The sequence below is a fragment of the Passer domesticus genome, chromosome 10, assembly GCF_036417665.1.
Source record: "Passer domesticus isolate bPasDom1 chromosome 10, bPasDom1.hap1, whole genome shotgun sequence".
NCBI lineage: Eukaryota > Metazoa > Chordata > Aves > Passeriformes > Passeridae > Passer > Passer domesticus.
In genome coordinates this window covers 1845671-1852864 of record NC_087483.1, presented here as the reverse complement: position 1 = coordinate 1852864, position 7194 = coordinate 1845671, and the positions used below count along the sequence as shown (strand labels likewise).

At 51.6% G+C, this 7194-nt stretch overlaps 1 pseudogene; it reads left to right on the top strand.

Moving 5' to 3' along the window:
• The first annotated feature begins 6044 nt into the window (after nucleotides 1-6044).
• On the top strand, nucleotides 6045-6976 carry LOC135308449 (olfactory receptor 14A16-like; annotated as a pseudogene).
• Nucleotides 6977-7194: the final 218 nt, after the last annotated feature.

Genomic DNA, 7194 nt, shown 5'->3' with positions numbered 1-7194 from the left:
CCTTGTCCTCCAGGGGCCCATTGTCAAAACTGGGATTCCTCCTCCAAATTTCCTTATATGCAAAGATTGTTTCCAGATGAAATCTGCCAGGAGTGACAGCTCTGGCTGCCTTGGCCATCCAGGAACCACCTCTCATCTGCCTTTGAAACACTGGGACCATGTGATTTTTTTTCTTATGGGAAAAAAATCCATCTCGACCAGGCACCCATGGCTAAAATTGGGCATCTGCCTCCAGCATTCCCTATATCCAAGGATAACTCCCAGACAAAAGCTGCCAGGACTGACAAGTGTGGCTGGCCTTGGCTTCCTGAGGGCTGCTACTCATCTGCCTCTAAAACACTGGGGCTTTGTGCTTTCCTTCGTAATGAAAAGAACTCTTCTTCCTGTCCAGGTGCCCACGGCCAAAATTGAGATTCCACATCCAAAGTGCCCTATGGCCAAGGGTAGCCCCTAGACAAAAGGTGCCAGCAGAGACAGGTCTGACTGGCTTGGCCTAAGGGTGGCCACATCTCATCTTCTTCCAGAACACTTGGACTTCACACTTTTTTTCCAGTACAAAAAAACCCCCATTCATCTTGACCAGGTGCCCATGGTCAAATCTGGGATTCCATCTCAAGAGCTCCATACATCCAAGGATTTTCCCCCAATGAAAGATGCCAGGACAGACAGGTCTGGCTGCCCTTGGCCTCTTGGGGGCTGCCTCTCACCTGCTTACCAAACACATTGGGTTGGTGATTTCCTTCCAATGGAAAAGTACCATCCTTCTTCTCAAGGTGCCCGTGGACAAAATTGAGATTCTTCCTCCCAAATTCCATATATCCAAGGATTCCTCCATGACAAAAGCTGCCAGGACAAACATGTCTGGCTGGCTTGGCCTCCCGAGAGCCACCTCTCTCCTCTTCTGCCTTTGAAACTCTTGGGCTCTGTGCTTTCCTTCCCATGGAAAAGAACCATCCTTCTTATCTACAGAGAAATGGCCGAAATTTGGATTCCACCTCCCAAATTTGCTATATCCAAGGGTTGCTTTCAGACAAAAGCTACCAGGACAGAGAGGTCTGGCTGTCCTAGGCCTCTGATGGCTGCCTTTCATCTGCCCTGGAAACACCTCTGTTCTGTGCTTTCCTTCCTATGGAAAACAACTGTGCTTCTCCCCCAGGTGTCCATGTCTGAAACTGGGATTCCACCTCTACAATTCTGTATATCCAAGGGTTGCTTCCAGGCAAAATCTGCCAGTACCATCAAGCCTTGGCCTCTGGTGACTGCCCCTGCAACACTGGGGGTCGGTTCTTTCCTTCCCATGGAGATCACTGGGATACTGTGGGGACCTCACGAAACCAAGGGGATCATTGTGGCACCACTGGAGCCCATGGAACCAAGGGGCTGTGGTGACACAGCGGGGCTTCATGAAACCCAGAGACCATTATGACTCTGTGGGACCTGATGGAACCATGGAGATCATGAGCACCCTTCATGACCTCGTGTCACCAAGGGGACATTATGACACGTCAGGGCCCCATCGAACCAAGGGAACATGGAACAGGTCTGGCTGGCTTGGCCTCCCAGGGGCCACCTGATAGGTCTGGCTGATCTTGGGATGTCAAGGGCTGCCTCTCATCAGCTCCTGGAACACTGGAGCTCCATGCTTTCCTTGCTATGAAAAGAACCATCCCTCTTTTCAGATGCCCATTGGCAAAACTGATACTTTCCCTAAAAAATTTTCCAATATGCAAGGGCATCTCTCAGAAAAAAAACCTGCCAGCTCTGGCTGGCCTTGGCCTCTGGTGGTCAGCTCTCATCTGCCCCTGAAACAATGGAGCTATGTTCCTTCATTCCTTAGGAAAAGAACCCATTTTCATGTCCAGGGCCCATGGCCAAAATTAGAATTTGGCCTCCCAAATTCTGTATATCCAAAGATTGCTCCTAGACAAAAGTAACCAGAACAGACAGGTCAGGCTGGCCCTGCCCTCTGGTGATTTTCTTAGACCATGAGCTGAATGTTTCCATTTGAAAACACCTTGGAGAGGGCCCGGAGATCTCCCAAGGAGGGGTTCTGAAACCTTGGGCACATGAGCATTACATATGGACAAAGGAGCTCTGTGCTCTGTGCTGTTGTGGTGGTATTGCATCATGGAAGGGATGTCCGAAAAGAAGCTGCTAGCAGTTTCCTCCATGTCTGTCAAAAACACCCAATCAGTAATTAGCTTTGAGAACTGACAATCTGTTAAACCACTATGGAAGCTGTACACGGCTCTGTGAAGACACACATTAAAGATGAGAAAGCCTGGGAGGGTCTCTTTCCTTTCTGGCCAGCAAAGAGGTAACAAGGCTGGCCGAGCCCCCGTCTCAGCCGGGCCGGTCTGGGCGTCTCCTGCCGTGGGGCCGGGCCCCTTCCCAGGGAGCCCCCCAGGCCCCATCGGCTGCCGGGCAGGGCAGGGGAGGTCGCGGGGCCGAGGCCGGGCCGGGCCATGGCTGCGGTTGCCAACACCTGGGGCGCTGCTGAGCCCTGCCCCGCCGCCAGCCTGGGCGCCAGCCTGGGCCCAGCCGGGCCCCAGGAGCAGCCCCGGGCCGGGCCGGCTCAGCCAAGATTCTGCCACCCTTGGGGTTCACCCGCAAGCCCCGGGCAGGGGGAGGAGAAGCCATGGGCCCCGGCCGTGCTGCTGCTGTGTTCTGGCCTGGCTGCTGAGATCCTGGCCCTGCCCCAGCGCGGCCCATCCTGACACAGCCCCAGCGCAGCCACTGCAGAAACCTCCATCATAAAACAGCTCCAGCCACAAGGACCGAGCCTGGCCGGGGTCACGGAACCATCTGCAGGCCCCAGGAGAGATATTAACTCTTTCAGTGCTTCCATCCTCCCTCGAGTGAGAGAAAAGGACAAAGTGCAGGCACACAGAGGAGCAACATGAAGACACCGAGGTCAGTGAAGGGGAAGTTGAGTCCCGGATGGGAGGGATGAGGAAATGCCATAACCTTGGGACTGAAATCCTCTTGTGAAGCTATAGAGAAGGATGTAATTGATACATCAGACTCTCTTTTTCCCTATAACACATTGAAAAGGATGGGAAGATGACTTGTTCAGGAAAGACCTCCATGGTAAAGTAAGCAAATGTTGAAGTAGCTGTGTTCCGATGTGAAGTTTGAACAGACAGAGCAGAGTGATGAGACCCTGTGCCCTCATAGGGAGAAGAAGAAAACCACTGTTCTCAGAGATGATTTCAGAAATAGATGAAGAGAACATTTGCTCTTAAACAGCTCATCTTTAAACTAATACCCCATTAGTTGACATGGCCCATAAACACAACTGTGGGAAAAGCTGTCAAAAAATGGGAGGGACTTCATGATTGCAGATTTTCCAGGTGGCTGCTATTAATGGAAATTGAGAGCCACAAGAGAACTCTTTTCTTATGGAGAAGTCTCCATAGCAAGAAAGAGAGACTCCTCTCCCTACATGAACTGAAGGAAGACTACTCTAGAGGAGGTAAACTGAAAATATTAGGTTTTGTCTCTTTACATTGTCAGTAAGAAAGAAAAGGTTGTAGGGAAAGAAAAGTGTTCCAAAAGTTTTGTTCTGATTCTTATTACACTTTCTTTTAGTTAGTATTAATAAACCTTTCTTTATACCCTTTTAAAGTTTTGAGCCAACTTTGCCTTTCTCCTAATCCTGTCTCACAGCAGGAAATGAGTAAGAATATTCTAGTGAGTGCACTGGTAATTAGCCAATATTGAACCCACCACGCTAATTGATGCATTGGCCAAGAAATCTCAAATTGGAGAGAAAAAACACTACAGAAACATTCCTGATGAACTGCATGAGAACAAAGGGAAATCAAGGCAGAGCCATGGTTTGTCAGAACTTGCCTGATCCTAATGAGCCCCATGATGAATTTGGAGATGAGCCCTGGAACCTCGGGGTCTGAAAGGAGAGTGCACAAACCTTTCCAGGAGTCCAAGCCAGTGGAAACACCCAAAGTGTCTCAAAGCATGAATGGGTCCCACTGAGGTCCACCCCCAACACAAGCTCTTAATGGACGCCATAGAGGAGAGAATTGGAGGCCAGGATGGCACAAAAAGCTTCTCAGAGACTCAGTGTGGAACAGAAAATCCAAAGAACCTTAAAAACCTTGAGCATTTCAAACCACTAATGAGCCGCAATGAATGTCAGTACAAAGCTCTCAAGGGACTCATTAAAGCAGATAACTGGGGCCATGATTGCACAAACCTCTCACAGAGTCTGTATCAAAAGGGAAGCACCAAGTACCTTAAAATAACTGAAGTACCTTGAAGCATTAATGAGCCCCACTGGATGCTGTTACTGACAAAGCCTCTCCAGGGACTAATTACAGCAGATAATTGGATACCATGATTGCACAGACCTCTCAGAGACTCCAAGGCAAAAGCCAAACCCACAGTCCTTTGAAAAACCTGCAGTCCCTGGGATCATTCAGGAGCCCCCAGGGCCATTCCTGAGCAAGGCTCCCCAGGGACTCCTTCCAGCAGATCCTTGAGGCCACTGGGATGTGGGCTAGGGGGGATGCTGAGGGCAGGACAAGGGGCTGACAGTGCCCAGCCTGGCTGGGGCTGTGCCAGGAGGCCCCAGGGCCTCAGGACAAGGTGTCTCCTCCCAGCCCTTGGTGGCACAGACCCTGCTGTGCCCCAGGTCACCAAGACTTGGCTTCTCTTTGTCCCCACCTGTTATCAGTGCCTCCAGTTCTCTGCTCTGCCTGGGGCCTGGGGACACTTTCTCAGTTGTGTCCCTCAGAGGGACCCATTAAAAGACCAAGAAACTTTGGAGTTGGATTCTGACTTGGAGTTCTGCAGAGGTTTCTGCAGCTGCCTCTCAGGGACTGATGTTCATGGCCTCAGCACAAAGCCCCAGAGGGTCATTCAAGTCCTTGTTCTGTGTCTGTGCTGCTGAGCTGAGCTGAGCTCCTGGCACAGAGGCAGCTCCTGGTCAGCAAGAAGAGCTTCAAAAGCACATTTCTCTTGAGGAGCAGCTCTTCTGTCAGCCCAGCAGGGCTGGGGCACTGCCTGCAGCCAGCCCGGGCACAGGCCAGAGGCACAGAGAGCTTCAATCAGTCAGGGCTGGGAAGGTGCTGAGAAGTGCCTGGGGCAGAATCACTGCCAGCCCTTGGCACAGGAACCTCTGGCTGCAGGACAATGCAGCTGCAGCTCCTGGAGCCATCTCCTAAAGCTGGAACATCCCAATGCCTGCAGACTCTGTGAGTACATTCTCTGATTGTCTCTGGTGCAGAGCAGACAGGGGTGCCCAGGGCTGTCCTGCAGAGCAGGCTCCTGCAGCCCAGGGTGCTGTGCTGGGGCAGGGACTCTGCTGCCTGCCAGGGACAGCTCTCAGCCAGCCCTGGCAGCTGCTCCCAGCACTGGGGGACAAGATCTGGGTGGCAGGAGACAGCTGGTAAGGCTTGCAATTGTTCTCCCGGGGTGGTGAGGATGCTGCACTGTTCAGGACTGCTCCAAAAATGGCATTTAACTGCAGAACATTTACAGTTAGATGATAAAGGGAGCAGAGCAAGGAAGGGGCTGCATAGAACGAAAAATCCTGCTTTTTTAATCTAGTGGTAGGGGTTGTCTGGATAGGAAACTTCCCACAGACATTAATCTCTCAGTTAAGTTTGGGAAAAAATAAAAATATTTTTCTCAGATCTTACTAAAACATTCAGTGACCGGAATCAGCACAGGGCACCTCACAGGCAGCATCAGTGCTGCTTTTCCACCATCCTCAGGGTTGCTCTGATATTGCCATCAGAGCCTGCAGAGCCAGAGCTGCCCCTGGGCAGTGCCAGAGCTGGGAGGGGTCTGCAAAGCAGAGCTGAGCCCCCAGGGCTGGGCTGGGCTCTGGCAGCACTGGCAGGGCCCAGCCCTGGGCACAGGGAAGCAGCTGCTGGCAGAGACAGCTCCAGGCAGCAGAGCCCTGGGCGGGCAGTGGGGCAAAAGTGCCCCCAAGCTGTGCTGGGATATTTAGAGTCCTTTCCAAACCTAACTATTTCATGATTACATTTTATACAGATCCCCACGCCAAGGCACCACAAATGTCCAACAGCAGCTCCATCAAGCACTTCCTCCTGCTGGCATTGGCAGACACACGGCAGCTGCAGCTCCTGCACTTCTGCCTCTTGCTGGGCATCTCCCTGGCTGCCCTCCTGGGCAACGGCCTCATCATCAGCGCCGTAGCCTGCGGCCACCACCTGCACACACCCATGTTCTTCTTCCTGCTCAACCTGGCCCTCAGCGACCTGGGCTCCATCTGCACCACTGTCCCCAAAGCCATGCACAATTCCCTCTGGGACACCAGGAACATCTCCTACAAAGGATGTGCCACACAGGTCTTTTTCTTTCTGTTTTTCATTGGAGCAGAGTTTTATCTCCTGACCATCATGTGCTACGACCACTACGTGTCCATCTGCAAACCCCTGCACTACGGGACCCTCCTGGGCAGCAGAGCTTGTGCCCACATGGCAGCAGCTGCCTGGACTAATGGCTTTCTCACCGCTCTCATGCACACAGCAAATACATTTTCCCGCCCCTGTGCCATGGCAATGCCCTGGACCAGTTCTTCTGTGAAATCCCAGCAATCCTCAAGCTCTCCTGCACCAAATCCTACCTCAGGGAACTTGGGCTCATTGCAGTTAGTGCCTGTTTATCATTTGGCTGTTTTGTGTTTATAGTTTTCTCCTATGTGCAGATCTTCAAGGCTGTGCTGAGGATCTCCTCTGAGCAGAGACAGCTCAAAGCCTTTTCCACCTGCCTCCCTCACCTGTCTGTGGTCTCTCTGTTCCTCAGTACTGGCATATTTGCCTATCTGAAGCCCCACTCCATCTCCTCCCAATCCCTGGATCTGGCCCTTTTATTTCTGTACTCAGTGGTGCCTCCAGCCCTGAACCCCCTCATTTACAGCCTGAGGTAGCAGGAGCTCAAGGCTGCAGTGTGGAGACTGATGACTGGATGGTGTCAGGGACATTAAAATGCAGGACAATTTCTGCAAATCACTTGTAATAAAAGTTCTCTTTGATACTTCTTGTTGGTTTGGTTGTGTGTGTTTTCCACCTTTGTTTTAGTTTTTTCATATGGTCTAAAAAGAAATGTCATTGCTTGTGTCATTTCTCATTTTATTTATCTCCACCTTCCATGTGGCCACAGACTGTGTCAATGAGGGGCTGCGCTCTCAGTGGCTTTAAAGGA